Source organism: Staurois parvus, unplaced genomic scaffold, assembly GCF_062004578.1.
Source record: "Staurois parvus isolate SC_StPar_1 unplaced genomic scaffold, SC_StPar_1.0 ptg000387l, whole genome shotgun sequence".
NCBI lineage: Eukaryota > Metazoa > Chordata > Amphibia > Anura > Ranidae > Staurois > Staurois parvus.
This window is the reverse complement of record NW_028318183.1, coordinates 7,488,907-7,505,534: the sequence shown is the minus strand read 5'-3', so window position 1 is coordinate 7,505,534 and position 16,628 is coordinate 7,488,907. Positions and strand designations below refer to the sequence as shown.

Genomic DNA, 16,628 nt, shown 5'->3' with positions numbered 1-16,628 from the left:
TCTTTGTGTTACTTAATCCTGACCCCTGTACTCTGTGTGTTACTTTATCTTGACCTCTGTACTCTGTGTGTTACTTTATCCTGACCTCTGTACTCTGTGTGTTACTTAATCGTGACCCCTGTACTCTGTGTGTTACTTAATCGTGACCCCTGTACTCTGTGTGTTACTTAATCCTGACCCCTGTACTCTGTGTTTTACTTAATCCTGACCCCTGCACTCTGTGTGTTACTTAATCCTGACCCCTGTACTCTGTGTTACTTTATCCTGACCCCTGTACTCTGTGTTACTTTATCCTGACCCCTGTACTCTGTGTTACTTTATCCTGACCCCTGTACTCTGTGTGTTACTTTATCCTGACCCCTGCACTCTGTGTGTTACTTTATCCTGACCCCTGTACTCTAGGCATTACTTAAACATGAAGCTTGAACTCTGTGTGCTGCTTAATCCTGACCCCTGAAATATCTGCATTACCTAATCCTGACCTTTGAACTCTGCATGTTACCAACACCTGAACTCTATACATCTGTACTCTGGGTATTACTTAATCCTAATGGGGCAGCACAGTGGCTAAATGGTTAGCATTTCCGCCTGGCAGTACTAGGGTCGTTGGTTCAAATCCCAGTCACAGCACAACCTGCCTGGAGTTGCATGTTCTCCCTGAGCCTGTGTGGGATTCCTCCAGGCACTCGGGTTTCCTCCCACACACCAAAGACATGCTGGTAGGTGAATTGGCTCCTGTCTAAATTTTGCCCTAGTATGTGTATGTATGAATGTAAGGTACGGACTTCAGATTGTATGCTCCTTGAGGGTTAGGGACTGATGTGAATGTACAATATATATATATGTAGTGAACTGCATAAATTGACGGCGCTATATAAGTACCTGTAATAAATAAATCTCCGACCTCCAGGTGTTACTTAATCTTGACCCCCTGAACTCTGCCACAGTTACTCCTGAACTTTCTACAGTATGTTACTTAATCCTGACCCCTAAACGCTGTGCGTTACTTAATCCTGACCCTGAATTCTGTGCAATAGTTACTCCTGAGCTCTGTTTTATACTTAATCCTTACCTCTGAACTCTGTGGATTACTTGATCCTGGCCCCTATACTTTATGCCTGACCTAATCCTGACCTCTGAAATGTCTGCATTACTTAATCCTGACTTTTGAACTTTGCGTGTTACTTAATCCTGACCCCCGAACCCTATGCATTACTTACTCCTGACCCAAATACTCCGTGCATTACTTAATCCTGTACTCTGGGTGTTGCTTAATCTTGACCCCTGAACTCTGTGCATTACTTAATCCCGATTCCTGAACTCTGTGCATTGCTTAATCATGATTTCTGAACTCTGTGCATTACTTAATCCTGACCCCCGAACCCTATGCATTACTTACTCCTGACCCAAATACTCTGTGCATTATTTAATCCTGTACTCTGGGTGTTGCTTAATCTTGACCCCTGAACTCTGTGCATTACTTAATCCTGACCCCCGAACCCTATGCATTACTTACTCCTGACCCAAATACTCTGTGCATTATTTAATCCTGTACTCTGGGTGTTGCTTAATCTTGACCCCTGAACTCTGTGCATTACTTAATCCCGATTCCTGAACTCTGTGCATTGCTTAATCACGATTTCTGAACTCTGTGCATTACTTAATCCTGACCCCGAATTCTGTGCACTACTTACTCCTGACCCCTGAATTCTGTGGGTTACTTGATCCTGACTCCATCACTTTAAACTTGACCTAATCCTGACCTCTGAACTCTGCATTACTTAATCCTGACCCCTGAACTCTGTGCATTAGTTACTCCTCACTTCTCTGTATTACTTAATCCTGGCCACTGAACTCTGTGATTGCTGCAGTTTGCCAGCTTTCCAAAAGCTCCCTATAAGTCTGATAGTCATAGTTCAAAGGCTGTACAGTACAGTATGGTTTAAAAAAAAACTCTCCTGGGTGAAGCTTGAACCTACAGGATTTGCCTCAAAGCCTTGGTAGCAGCAAACCCAAACCACATCTCTAATTACATCTTCCTGGCTGATGTAATATATTCACGTATATCAACGTTTGTCAATGAAAATGATGTACCCTTATTAACAAGTAGTGTGGATTAGTTTATTGTAATTACCCCATAACCAGGGGCTGTCTTTGCTAAAATTGTCATTTGATGAGCCAGTGCCCAGGGCAGCAGGGTTAGAGAGAATAGAACCAAGCCTCAGCATGTATAAAGTGGTTTTTGTTCTTATTTTTCTTCTTTTGGTCACCTGTGGATGTTTGTGTCTAACTTTTGCAAGAAAACTGTAGGGATAAGGGGGTGCAGAGAATACTGAGAGGAGTTGGAAGGCTCTTTAAAGTCCAAAAAAACATAAAAACATAAAAACCTTCTCTTTCATGGTGGTCTGTACATCTGAAATATAGTTCTGAATATAAAGTACACCATGGCACCACCAATAGCACATTCTGGTAATAAAACACTGTATATGTGTTCGATTTTCTGCGCTAAGATGAAATAAAAAGCTGCTGGACAGCTAGTCATAAAATACAAAGAATATTAAGACTAAAGAAACAAATAAAAGTGCAGCACTCACTTGAGAATGAGAAACCACCTAGTTCCTTATAACGCAGGGAGGGGGGGGAGGGGGGGCGTAGAAGCTGCCCCCCCCCGGGAAAAACAGTGATTATTGCTAGCAGCTATAGCAGACGCTAGCAATGGTTGCAAGTACATTCAGCAGGCTGGTTGTACCCAAGTTGATCGCTCAACTTGGAACATTTGGCCTGCTCACAGACGATTTAAATCTCGGCCGAGATTCCTGCTGAACCGACTGAGATTTGAACCGTCTATAGCTGGCCTTAAATTTACAAGGGTAGTGTCTTATGTGACCTCAATGATATTCTCTCCTTTCTCCCTCATAGGCAGCCTGTGAACTTCAGTACTGTAAAGCTTCTTTCAGCCGTCCTCTCTGTCTGAGCCAGATTCAAGATTGGAATCTCCATCAAGAAGACACAGGAGCAATGCTGGAAGCATTTTATGGAACACACTCATTTTGGTAGCATAATTATTAATGTGGAATGCATGTTCTTTTGTTAAAGAACATTAATTGTTATCAAACTGTTATGGGTAAAGTTCCCCTTTTGCATCATAGCATGTAAATTACCAATATGAACCAAGCCATAAAATTGCAGCAATACATCAAACCAAGTTTTCTCCGCAAAGGTTTGGTTAATTTTTTACTAAATTCACAAATATGCAAGGTTAACAGAGGCGTCCAAACTTTCACATAAAACTATATACTAACTTGTTTCTCTTTGTTTAAAAAACAATGCAGACATAAAAATTACACTACAAACTGAATTTTTGTCTCCTAAACTAATGTCCCTGACAATTACTCTTTCATTTTAGCTGTGTAAAACAAATTAAAAGCTCTTAGGAATTGTCACCCTTAAATAAAATGATTTTCAAGGACACCACACACACCAGCACACTGATCAAAAGGACAAGGTAATCTCAGTGTTCATTAAAGTCCATTCAAACCCAGAGCATTATATGAGTAAATTATCTTGTTCCTTGTAAAGACAATGAGTTCAGGAAAAATGCAAGTAATGTACATTATTCAGAGTTCATTGTTACAGCCTGAGTTACATTCTTTTTAAAATGGAGACCCAATGAACTTGTACAGGCAAATATTTCTAATTAACATTCTTGTAGTGCATATATTTGTAAACAACAAAGCTTTTATACATCACTGCAGAGAGCGCAGCCCAATCAAAGCTGAACTCCGGGGGAAAAAAAGATTTACCCTAATGTGGGTTTATCCCAATGCAAGGGTTAACTGCTCTTTTTTCCCTAAGGGATGATAAATAAGGTGATATATTTCCCCTGTCCCTGCGACCAGTTCCCCAGATGACTCTTTCCTTCACTGCCTGGTCAGTCACAGTTCTCGGACGTCATTCAGATCTTCCTGAAGATGTCCAATTAAAGACAAAACTAGTTGAAGCAGTGTTCCTCAGCCGATACATCCCATCCCAATCCAGGAGCATAAGCCAGCTTCTGATTTCGAGGAGGTGGTGGCCATCTTATCAACAAGCGCTGTATGTACCTGGTGTCGGTCTCCAGGCATATATACATGTGAGCGAGGTGTAATCGTTAGGTTTATATGATTTCATAAACTCAGCTGCTTTGCGCAATTAACCTTTTCCCTGATACTGTTTTTTGAGTGGTGGTGTATTGCATGGAAAGAAATCGCATTTCTGGTACATGTGAATAGTCAAGTTGGTGACAAAACAAACAGTGGGTCCAATCAAAAAAATGCACAGTGAGTCCTATCTAGTAATAGAAGGTCCAGCCATTGTGTTGAGTATAAATCCCTGTGGGGACCCCTGGACCACCTGGAAGTGGTCATCTGTTTTTTCTGTTACTAATGGCACCAGCACCTATTCATCTATCTTTTGGCTTTCAAGCAACTATTATTTCAATGGGACGTACTGATACATTGGACATTATCAGTATTTTCTTGTGTTGTCCATTTATATAATTTTTTTTCCATTTTTTGTATTTTCACGTGGCAAAATGTTAAGTAATTTTGGTTCACATTTTTGGCAGCGCAGTCTATATACACATTTATACGATATATACTTTTCTTGTTCAGATTTCTTTTAAGGCTGAACACCAGGTAGGTACAGTCGTCATAGAATTTTTGTACAGAACTAGAACAAGCTAACCTAGACATCAACATCCTGTAATGAAACTTGCAGCAGAATAAGGACCAATGGCCCATTCAGACTAGCGCTCTTGTGAATTATATTAAGAATGTGATACAGTGAGCTGGTATGTTGGGGTTCAAAATGAATGTTAATGCATGAACTGGAGTACACACATTATTGTGGGTTTGTGGTAACACAAAATAAAGTGCAACTTACATGGAGCTCCAGTGGTGCGGCTATGGCATGTGTGCATGTATGGCATGTGTGAAAGCCATTGTCCCCGGGACAGAAAGTGATGGCAATATGGTGAAAATAATACAATTGTCACCAGGAAAGATCTTTAAATCATTAGGGGACATAAGTTTCAGTGACAACAGACTAAAAGGCAATTTCCCTTGTGTTGGAGAGACATCCCCCTCTTCCTGATGTGTCTCCTGGACAGGACGTGAAGGAAAATCAGTAAAAAAAACCCCCAAAAAACAAAAAAACACACATAACAGTGGTTCTAACCCTTCCTTACTACATGCAGAGAAAAAAATGAGGATTAGATACTTTAACTATAACCCCACCATATTGTAAATCAAAGGGTGGTTAGGTTTACAGGGTATTTTGACCACTTTTAGATATCTGTTTAAGGCCACGTTTACCCTAATGTGAGCAGATGCATTGTGTGTGTATGCAAAGATCTACCTGACCGGATATAAATTGAATGGATTGCTTAGGTAGGCGCTTGTACTAAATAGCTGTTGCTAAATCTAAATCACATTGCATGTATGGTCAGATTGTATTACCTACTTCCCCCAAATGTATGTACCCATATGCTCCCAGGTTTCAGTGATTCTACCAGAGTCATGGCTGCAGCTGCAATCATGACCCTGATATCTTTTTTTAAAAGCTGGCAATGCTCTATAATATAAAAGTGATCCAGGTAGCTATACAGCTGCTGGAGTCATTTTACAGGTGGTCCCCCACCTCCCTTCATCTTTTGGGTCTCTCCTGTTCCACTGGCGGTTAGGGCAGCACACCATAGAGATGAAAAAGGAAATGCCGTTCCCTGATCATCTATTTGGTCTATGAAATTGGCAGTGACAAGGATTTTGGCATGTCCAGTTTTCATTTGTTGTTTACAAGCCATTACTGGTGTGTAACGCATCTGATCAAATGGAACTTGGTTTGAGTAGGTGCTTTTGAGGGCAGGGAAGAGAAGGCAAATGTAGGTCCCACACGCATATGTAAATGGTGATTGCTCCACATATGTGAGGTATTGCCACGAACATCAGAGTGAGAGCAGTAATTCTAGAACCAGACCTCATGTGTAACTCCTGGTAACCTGTAAAGGCTTTTAAAGCTTCACCTATGGAGATTTTTAAGTACAGTAGTTTGTCGCCAATCCACAGGTGTGTGCAATTGTACTCGGCATAACATCATTTTGTATTTTACCAAAGAATAGGGTATTACATTGCGTGCAAAATTATTAGGAAATTTGTATTTTTGAGGATTCATTTCATTAACCACTTGCCCTGTAGGGGATTTAACCCCCTTAATGACCAGGCCTCTTTTTGCTACTCGGCGCTGCACTAATTCAACTGATAATTGCGCGGTCATGCAATGCTGCACCCAAACGAAATTTACGTCCTTTTTTTCACACAAATAGGGCTTTCTTTTGGTGGTATTTTATCACCTGTGCACTTTTTATTTTTCGCGCTATAAACAAAAAAAGACCGAAAGTTTTGAAGAAAAACTATATTTTTTACTTTCAGTAATAAAAAATAGACAGTAAACTCAAAGTTAGTTATAAATTTAGGCCAAAATGTATTCTGCTACATGTTTTTGGTAAAGAAAAATACCAATAAGTGTATATTGATTGCTTTGTGTGAAAGTTATAGTGTCTACAAACTATAGTATAGATACTGCAATTTACGCCATTTTTATGCTATACAGCGCTGCACTAGTTTAACTGACAATTGCGCGGTCATGCAACATGGTACATAAATGAAATTCACGTCCGTTTTTTCACACAAATAGAGCTTTCTTTTGGTGGTATTTGATCACCTGTGCGCATTTTATTTTTGGTGCTATAAACAAAAAAATTGAGAGAAAAATGTTTTTTTTAAAAAAACTATATTTTCTCATTTCTGTCATAAAAAAAATCCAAAAAAAACTAAAATTTCGTCATAAATTTAGGCCAAAATGTATTCTGCTACATGTTTTTGGTTAAAAAAATCCCAATAAGTGTACATTTATTGCTTTGTGTGAAAGTTATAGCGTCTACAAACTATGGTATAGATAATGGAATTTACAGTGTATTTACTTTCTGACTGCTCATCACATTTCTTGAGGTGCTAAAATACCAGGATAGTACAAACACCCCCAAATGACCCCTTTTCAGAAAGTAGACACCCTAAGCTATCTGCTGAGAGGCATATTAAGTCCATGGAAGATTTATTTTTTCCACAAGTTTCTGGAAAATTACAAAAAAAAATTTTTTTTAACACAAAGTTGTCATTTAAATTATATATTTCTCGCACAAGCCATGGGCATATGTGGAATTACACCCTAAAATACATTCTGCTACTTCTACCAAGTATGGGGGATACCACATGTGTGAGACTTTTTGGGAGCCTAGCCACATACAGGAGCCTGAAATCCAATGACCACTTTGAAAGTCTGAAGGTGGGTAACTTCCTCATTACTTATCACATTTTCGGAGCTTCAGGCTTTTAAAGGGCTTTATTTCCTCATTACACTTCCTGACTACCTATCACAGTTTCGGAGGCCCTGAAATGCCAGGATAGCACCAACCCCCCCCCCCCATGACCCCTTTTTGGAAAGTAGACACCCCAAGGAATTTGATAAGAAGCATAATAAGTATTCTGCAGATCTTGTTTGTTGCCACAAGTTTTTGGAAAATTGAAGAAAAAAAGCAAAAACATATTTTTTCTTTTCTTTTTTTATATTTTATATTTTTTTTTTATATTTCAAAACCTTTTGAGAAAAAATGAGATCTGCAAAATACTCATCATGCCTCTTTTTAAATTCCTTGGGGTGTCTACTTTCCAAAAAGGGGTAATTTGGGGGGGGGGGGGGGGGGTTGGTGCTATCCTGGCATTTCAGGGCCTCCGAAACTGTGATAGGTAGTGAGGAAGTGAAATGAGGAAGTTGCTCACCTTCAGGCTTTCAAAGTGGTCATTGGATTTCAGGCTCCTGTATGTAGCTAGGCTCACACATGTGGTATCCCCATACTTGGTAGAAGTATTTATATTTCAAAAGCTTGTGAGAAAAAATGAGATCTGCAAAATACTCACCATGCTTCTTATCAAATTCCTTGGGGTGTCTACTTTCCAAAAGTGGTCATTTGGGGGGGGGTTGGTGCTAAAAAAAAAAAAAGGAATTAATTTAAACCCCAAACATTGTATATTTTTTAAAGCAAACAACCCAGTGAATAAAATGGTGGGTGCTGCAATTTTTTATCTCACATAGTACTCGTGCAGCGATTTTTCAAATGCAATTTTTTTAAAAAAAATACACTTTTTTTAACTTTTGATACACAAAAACACAATATATTGGCCAATTATTTGGTAAAGTATAAAAGATGATGACATGCTTCAAAACTGTGCATGCCCCGTGCAATGGCAACAAACTGCATACGTTTTTAATATCCATAGGCAACCTTTTAAAAGCCTTTACAAGCTACCATTTTAGATTTACAGAGGAGGTCTAGTGTTAGAATTACTGCACGTGATCTGACGTTTGTGGCAATACCTCACATGCATGGTGCAACTGCTGTTTCCATACTAACACAGGGTCAAGGCTCATGTACGCAGGTGCACGCGTGCGCGGGGAAAAGTGAGAGGGTAATTTTTTTATTTTAAGTTATTTTGAATTTTTAAAATTATTTTTACACTGTCTCTTTTTTTTTTGATCACTTTTAATGTTATCACAGGGAATGCAAATATCCCCTATAACTTCAATGGGCATTGTCATATATTCTTTTCTGAGAAATCTGGGTTCTATCAGACTCTAGATATCTCCTCTGCCCTTACATTATCTAATTAAACCAAGATCAGGGTGATCAGATGCTTTCCCAATTTACAAATGGCGCTGTTTACATCCTGTGAAACTGAAGTGATGAAATGCTCGTAGCTTCCGATTTCTTAGGCTATAGAGATGATCGGCACCATTCTGGTCTCCAATCAGCAATATGGTCTGGTAGCAGAAACACCGACTGCATTCTCAGGTTGGCCCGATGGCACGGGACTGCCCAAGAAGGCTGTGGAAGGCAGTGGGGGAGAGGGGCATCGTCTTCTGCTGCTTGTAAAAGCAATCCAACAGCTAATTAGCCACTAGGATTGCTTTTACATGAAAGCCGATCGCCAGCTGAAAAAAATGATACCAGGATGATGCCTGCAGCTGTGGGCATCATCCTGGTATAACCATTCAAAGTCCAGTGATGTACCGGTACGTCAATGGTCCTTGTTGGGTATATATACTATGTTCTTTTTTTTTTTTGTATGCAGCCTGTGGATTGAATGAAAAAAAGAGAAGAATCTCTGCCAAAAAAAAAAAAAGTGTGTGGTATGCCCACCATTAAAATATACCGCCCTGCATCCACCCACTTCTAATGGTGGGCACACATTAGGTCACACTTTGCCACATGTGCCAGTTCCAAGATTGTACAAATGTCTAAATATTGGCATACTTGAATAAAAATTGTCCACGTATAAGTGGTACCCCATATGGAAAAAGGATGACACCAAGTCCCAAACTATCTTGCCACTGCTCTCCATGTAGTCTGGGCATCCGGGGGCTCCACATGACTATCTATTCCCTTGTAAATCCGAAACTTATATGTATAGCCTGTTGTCCTCTCACCGGTCTTCTACATCTTGACCCCATATCTGGCACGCTTGCTGGGGAGAAATTGTTTGAATGCAAGGTGGCCAGAAAAATTAATCAGGGACTCATCAATTTTTTGCTGGGGAGTAAAGACATCTGCAAATGTTTGGTTAAGGTGATTTACGAGGGACTGAATTTTGTGTAGCCAGTCAAATTCAGGGTCACCCCGAGGACGACAGAGTGTATTGTCGTTGAAATGCATAAAACACATTATACTCTCATATCTATGCCTGGCCATGGCAGCAGAGAACACAGCATATGATGAATCGGGTCTGTGGACCAATACAACCGCAATTCATTTTTTTAGTAATGCCCATGTTGAGGGTTAGGCCCCCAAAAAATATAAATTCGAAAACCGTAATGAGTTTACATGCGAATGGTCTGGCAAGGTTTGAATTTTTGTTGGCGGCGATACATTGTTGTGCATATAAAATGCTTTGATCCACAATCAATGCATACAGATCTTCCGTGAAAAACAGCTCCAAAAAATCAAGGGGAGTAGTTAAATTTGCTATTTCCACCTGAATTCCAGGTTGGGCAGTGAATGGGGGAAGTACGGTTGCTGCAGAATTTGTGGGTTGCCAATCGGAAGGATACTAGGAGCTCTATGGGCCTGTGTGCGAATTCTTGGTGGTTGTGGGACAATACTTGTGCTCGCCATCGCACCAGCTTGTACTGCACTTATGGGACTTGCCACATCACCAAGTCATACTGCAGTGCTGGTATTATTAATATCATTATACAGGATTTATATAGCGCCAACAGTTTGCTCAGCACTTTACAATATAACGGGAGACAATACAGCAACAATACAGTTCAATACAAAAGGGATAGGAGGGCCCTACCCTTTGGAGCTTACAATCTAAGAGGTATGTTAAAGACCAGGATGTACTAGACCACTAGTACTCAACAGTTCACCAAAAGGTAGCGCGGCACTAGTACTGGCACTCTGCTGCATATGAGAGTCATCAAAATTTACTGGCAAGTGCTAACAGAGATCAGGCCGGATTCTGCAAACACTGTTGTTTTGTGTGCAATGTATCAAGTGACAGTGACCTACTGGCACTGCACTTGCTGGGGGAGAAGGGGGGGTAAGTAAAAGGGCTAAACACAGATGCCAGGGCTGATCCCGCTAACGCTGCGTTTTTGGGGACGCTATACTAATGTGAACGCTGGTATAGTGCTGATCTGATCAAAGATATTGAGCTGTTCTGACACTATACTAGCAATGGAGGTTTATTGTGTATGAGCGTCTTCCTGGCAATCAAGGGGTTAAATGCGATTATTGGTGTACTGACGGGCAATCTGACTATAGCTGGGTGGGGCATGAAAACCACGGGAGCGCAAATCATGTATATATATATATATATATATATATATATATGGGACTTTGCGCACCTGTGCCGCAATGTAGCAGTATGTCTGCTATAGGGCGGTAAGGAAGCGGTTACAGAAGCGGTTTGTGTTATAGCGCTGTGTCACTTTAACTGACAATTGCACGGTCATGCAACGCTGCATCAAAATGAAACTTACATAATTTTTTCCCCATGAATTGGGCTTTTGATGGTATTTGATCACCTGTGCATTTTTTTTTTTTTTTGCACTATAAAAAACCCACAATTTTGAGAAAAAACATATTTTGGACTTTTTGCTATTACACATATCCAGTAAAAAAATGTAAAAATGAAATTTCATCATAAATTTAGGCCAAAATGTATTCTGCTCCATGTCTTTGCTAAACAAAAATCCCAATATGTGTAAATTAATTGGTTTACATGAAAGTTATAGCGTTTACAAATGGCGGTATAGATACTGGATTTATTTTTTTATACTAATAATAGTGGCGATCAGCGACTTATGGTGGCAATCAGTGACTTATGGCAGCGATCAGCGACTTATGGCAGGACTGCGGCGGACATTCTGACCCTGGGAGGTAACTGACTTGGGGTCACTGACATCCCCAGTGACCCCAAGCTAATCTCTGCTCTCCGGGACAGTGTGCTGGGAACTGACAGGGAGCAGAGCTGCATTGAAAACATTGCAGCTGTGCTCTGTGTCACTGTTTGCCGACAATCTCCGGGACCCGGCGGGTAATCATCGGCCGGAACCCAGTGATTGACTCCCTCGGCCGCGATCATGTATATAAACGTGACCCTGCCTACAGGGGCCGCTTTGCCGCAGTATATATACTGTGGGCGGTCCCCTAGTGGTTATTAAACTACAGTGCTCTCAGCCAATCCAAAATGTTAATAAACCTCAAGCCTGAATATTTAAGAAAGTAAAAGTGAGGTTTTGGCTTTCTTAGGAGAATATCTATTGTGTGCACAATTATTGGGCAACTATTAGTGTTCATAATGATTATGTAACTAAAAGAAAAACAAAAACTTTCCCATTTCGCTTGTTTATTTTCATCTGTTAAAGTGAGAATAATAAACAAACAACTCCGAATTTACAAAGAAACATTTCTGACATTTTCAAAAAAAAAAATTAGTGACCAATATAGCCACCCTTCTTTTCAATAACAGCCATAAATCTTCCATTCATGGAGTCTGTCAGTTTCTTGATCTGTTGACTGTTCAGAGAAGTGTACGGTTTCCTTCACTGTAAATCTCCCACTTAAGAAGGGCCCACAAGTTCTCAATAGGGTTTAGGTCAGGTGAGGAAGGGGGCCATGTCATTAGTCTTTCATCTTTAGTCTTTAATGGCTAGCCACGCAGTGTGGTAATTCAATGCATGCAATGGAGCATTGTCCTGAATAAATATCATGGTCTTCTGGAAAGATGTAGACTTTTTCCTTTACCACTTCTTGAAGAAAGTGTCTTCTAAAAACTGGCAGTAGGTTTGGGAGCTAACTAGCTGATCTTTAACAATATCATCCCCTACCTCAACCTTGCTGGCATCTGAGTCGAAGTGGAGCTTTGTGCCTATTACTGATCCAGCCACGGGCCCATTTATCTGGTCCGTCAAGAGTCATTTTCATCTCACCAGTCCATGAAAACCTTTGAAAAATCTTCAGATATTTCTTGGCCCAGTCTTGACATTTCAACTTATGTGTCTTCTTCAGTGGTGGTCAGGTTTCAGCCTTCCTTACCTTGGCTGTCTCTGAGCACTGAACTCCTTGTACTTTTGGGAACTACAGGTAGGTTGCAGTTCTGGAATATGACAGCACTGGAGGATAATGAGTTCTTGGTAACTTCATGTTTGATTCTTCTTAAATATTTGACACAATTCTTGCGACCCTATTGACTATTTGCAACAAAACGTTTGATGGTTCTGTGATCACGTCCCAATATCTTTGCAATTTAAAAGTTCTGCATCCCTCGGAAAGCCCTTTTACAATTTTTGACTTTTCAGAGTAAGTTAAATCTTTTTTTTTTTGCCCATTTTGCCTGAGGAAAAGAAGCTGCCTAATAATTATGCATACCTTGATATAGGGTGTTGATCTTCTTAGGCCACACCCTCCCTCACACATCACCTAATATGCTTAAATCCAATAAGCATTCAATTTATGCATAAAAAATTATGATTTAGTCAAAATACTCACTTGGCTAACAATTGTACACAGTGGATATTGTGTTTGTGTGCACTAAACTTTAATAAAGTGTATTTCTTCCAAACAATTTGCTTTTGAAAAAATGCTGCACAAATAATGTGTGACATAAAAATTGCAACAACACACATTTTTTTCTCCAGGATTTTTTCTTTCAGAAAATATATATTTTTAGGAGGTTCTAACAATTGAGTACTTTCCGTGATACTTTTTTTTTATTTGCACTAACAAACAATTTGGAGGACAAGCTTTCGGGTAGTGTCCCCTTCTTCAGGTTCTGCTTTGTACTGAAGAAGGGGACACTGCCCGAAAGCTTGTCCTCAAAATTGTTCAAATAAAAAAGTATCACGGACAGTACTCAATTGTTTCTGCCGCAAATGCACTAATACGGCTACAATCACCTCAAGCAAAATGGGAGGTTCTAAATAATTATCTAGTAAAAAAAATTTTTATTTTTACATATACGTGAAAAGTGTCAGAAATGGCCATCTTAACCATCTGGAGCTCAACTTTAGCACAAGGATAAGTATCTTTACAATCCAAATGAATTTGAAGTGCAGACCTTCAGCTTTAATTCAAGGTGTTGAACATAAATATCAAGTAAAATTTTAGGAACTGCAATAATTTTTACACACAGTCCCTCCATTTTCAGGGGTTCAAATATAACTGAATATAATCATAAATAAAATGTTCATTTGTAATATTTTGTTGAGAATCCTTTACTGGCAATGACCACCTGAAGTCTGGAACCCATGGACTTTACCAAAGACTGGGTTTCCTCCTTTCTGATTCTTTGCCAGGCTCTAACTGCAGCTGTCTTTAATTGTTCTTTGTTTGTGGATCTTTCTGCCTTTACTTTTGCCTTCAGCAGGTGAAATGCATGCTTAATTGGGTTCAGATCAGGTGATTGACTCAGCCATTTCAGAATAATCTACTTTTTTTCCTTCAAAAGCTCCTGGGTTGCTTTTGCAGTGTGTTTTGGATCATTGTCCATTTGTACTGTGAAGCGCCATCCAATCAACTTTGCTGCATTTGGCTGAATCTGGGCTGACAGTATATCTCTAAACACTGCAGAATTCATCCGGCTGCTTCTGTCTTCTGTCACATCATCAATAAACACCAATGACCTAGTGCCACTGGAAGCCATGCATGCCCATGCCATCACGCTGCCTCCACCATGTTTTACAGAGGACGTTGTGTGCTTTGGATCATGAGCTGTTCCAAGCCTTCTCCACATTTTGTTCTTTCCTTCATTCTGTTAAGGATTAATCTTAGTTTCATCCATCCAATGAATGCTTTTCCAGAATTGATCTGGCTTTTTTAGGTGTTTTTTGGCAAAGTCTAATCTGGCTTTTCTATTCTTCAGGCTTATGAATGGTTTGCACCTTAGGGTGAACCCTCTGTATTTGCTCTTGTGAAGTCTTCTCTTGATTGTAGACTTTGACAACGATACGCCCACCTCCTCGAGAGTGTCCTTCAATTGTCTGGATGTTGTGAATGGGTTTTCCTTTACCATAGCGAGGATCCTGCAATCATCCACCACTGTTGTCTTCCATGGACGTCCATGCCTTTTTATGTTGCTGAGCTCACCAGTGTGTTCTTCTTTCCTCAGAATGTACCAAATTGTTGATTTGGCAACTCCTAATGTTGCTGCTATCTCTCTGATGGTTTTGTTTTGTTATTGAAGCCTTACAATAGGCTGTATCACTTGCATGGACAGCTCCTTTGAACGCATGATGTAAGTTCACAGCAATAGATTAAAAATGCAAATACCACACTTAGAATCAACTCCAGACCTTTACCTGCTTAATTGATGAAGAAATAATAAAGGGGTAGCCCACACCTAGCCATGAAACAGCTTTTGATTCAATTGTCCAATTACTTTTGGACCCTTGAAAAAGGAAGGATTGCTACTCTTGAATAGCTGTGATTGCTAAACTCTTCCTTCAATTTGGATGTACATACCATCAAACTAAACCTGAGAGTATGCACTTTCGGCCCATAGCCATTATATAACTATAGCTTGAATATGTTTTGGTAAATACCTGAAAAAACTAAAATTGTGTGTGTGTGTGTGTGTGTGTGTGTGTCCAAGTGACCCAAAAGTGAAGAATGGGCAAAAAAAAGAAGAGGCCTGGCAATGCTTCTCTTTAAATGTTTACAGTGCCCATACAGAGCTGTTGGTTTTAGCATCTCAGGGAGCTTATAGCTGCACATCTGAGTTTGATGGATGTGAAGGAAACTTTGCATGGCGTAGTGAGTGTGTGTTTAGGGCTGCTCTCCCGTCCTTGTACATATGTTAAACTCAAATGTGCAGGTGCATTTGTGCTGATGCTTTGTCTCCATTGACTAACGTAGGCAGCCTGCATGCAGCTCTAAACAAATGACTCTTGCACGCTGTACTGGCCTCTGTGCCCATGTGAATGAGCCCTTAAAAAACAGCTATCACTAAGTGTCTCTCTTTTTATAAACTCATTTTACATGTAAAAATACATAAGCAATACCTCTCAATGCTGTATAAACTGAGTATTTAAATTACAATTGCCTTATTTGTCTTTTTTTTCCAGTGTCAGGGAACACTGGTCACGCCCTAAAAAACCCCAGCCTCACATCGTCTTCATGGTTTATTCCAGCCAACATTTCTAAATGTCTTCTGTTTGATCATGTGACTGCAGCTGTCTCACGCCATGAGACATCTGTAGTAATCTAGGGAGATGTGCATTGGCTCCCTTCCCACCTTGGCTTCCACACTGCGCAGTATGGTCACCATTCTAACTTGTTAGGTCACTAAGAAAAAGCCTTAATAGTGAAGACACACATTTCACCAGATTGTGCTTCACGATTTTGCGTGTCATCCTTGCGCAAGGACAATGCTAATCTTCTCTGTATTGTGTCAGTTTTAGTATGTGTCCTGCCGAATCCCAGGACACATTTCACCAGATTGTAAATGGTAATTCAGAAGTGCAGACATTCAAAAAGAGAATACTGGGTAGTAAAGTTGGCAACCCCTTGGTACTTTGCTTTGTTATTCACAGTCTCCATTAGTGTTGTAAATAAAATGAACATATTGGTTTAGTACAAAATTTCTTCAGTTATTTTGGTCAGAACTAATTAAAAAAATGTTTCTTTAGCATATGAATATTTAACTTTCTCCTTTTGTACAATTAGGTGGAGCTTTAAACTTCTATGTTTTAAAGAAGATCACCCTTATAAAAATTACAACAAAGGCACTTTTAGAAATGTTTAGTAATGGCAATCTATATACTTTTAAATAAATAGGGGGTATTTTATCCTTTGCATATGTTTTGTTTCTTCCCCATTCTTCGCATGGTGGTCATTTTTACTAAGGGCAGATATATCCAACTATCTTTACTTTCTGGAACTCTGTCTAGAAGTCTGGGTCTACCTCCAGGAATATGTGACAGGACCTTGCCATGGTGCATCTGTAAGGCTTGTGACTCACTCAACCAGGAAG

At 39.8% G+C, this 16,628-nt stretch overlaps 1 non-coding gene across 1 annotated transcript; it reads right to left on the bottom strand.

Annotated features, from left to right (window-relative positions):
- Window positions 1–15,973: 15,973 nt before the first annotated feature.
- On the bottom strand, window positions 15,974–16,081 carry LOC149455864 (U6 spliceosomal RNA). Its single transcript, XR_016314028.1, has one exon. It is a non-coding gene; the product is annotated as a U6 spliceosomal RNA (small nuclear RNA).
- Between the last annotated feature and the right edge of the window lie 547 nt (window positions 16,082–16,628).